The 367-nt window shown below is 76.6% G+C and overlaps 1 protein-coding gene across 1 annotated transcript in view; it reads left to right on the forward strand.

Moving 5' to 3' along the window:
- The window catches only part of Tfeb (transcription factor EB), a 44,576-nt gene that overhangs the window by 823 nt on the left and 43,386 nt on the right, over positions 1-367 (forward strand). The gene's annotated exons all lie outside the window — the stretch shown is intronic.

Below are 367 nucleotides of genomic sequence, written 5' to 3' on the forward strand. Positions count from 1 at the left end.
CCTCCCGGCCTCTGGAAGCCGCCGCCCCTGCGCCGACCACGGTCCCCCTCCGGGATTCTCTCCCCCCCCTCCCTTGCGTGACTCCACCACCCCAGGAGACCCCGAACTCCGATCGTACCCTCCGCTCGGAGTCCACTCGCCCCGAGCCCCGTCCCCGCCCCGTGCGGGTGTCGAACCCTGGAAAACACGCGCCGCGTCCCCCGAGTGCGAGGCCGTCCAGCCCGACCCCGGGCCGGCGCTCCCCTCTCCCCCCACCCCTTCTGGGTACCCGGCTCGGCGCCTCCGCGGAGGGACCCAGCCGACGCCACCCGCGTGCCCGCCCCTCGACCCTTCCCGGAGCGGGGCCTGGCTTCACGCACGGCCGCCC

This window comes from Dipodomys ordii, unplaced genomic scaffold (genome assembly GCF_000151885.1).
Source record: "Dipodomys ordii isolate 6190 unplaced genomic scaffold, Dord_2.0 Scaffold44, whole genome shotgun sequence".
NCBI classification, from domain to species: domain Eukaryota; kingdom Metazoa; phylum Chordata; class Mammalia; order Rodentia; family Heteromyidae; genus Dipodomys; species Dipodomys ordii.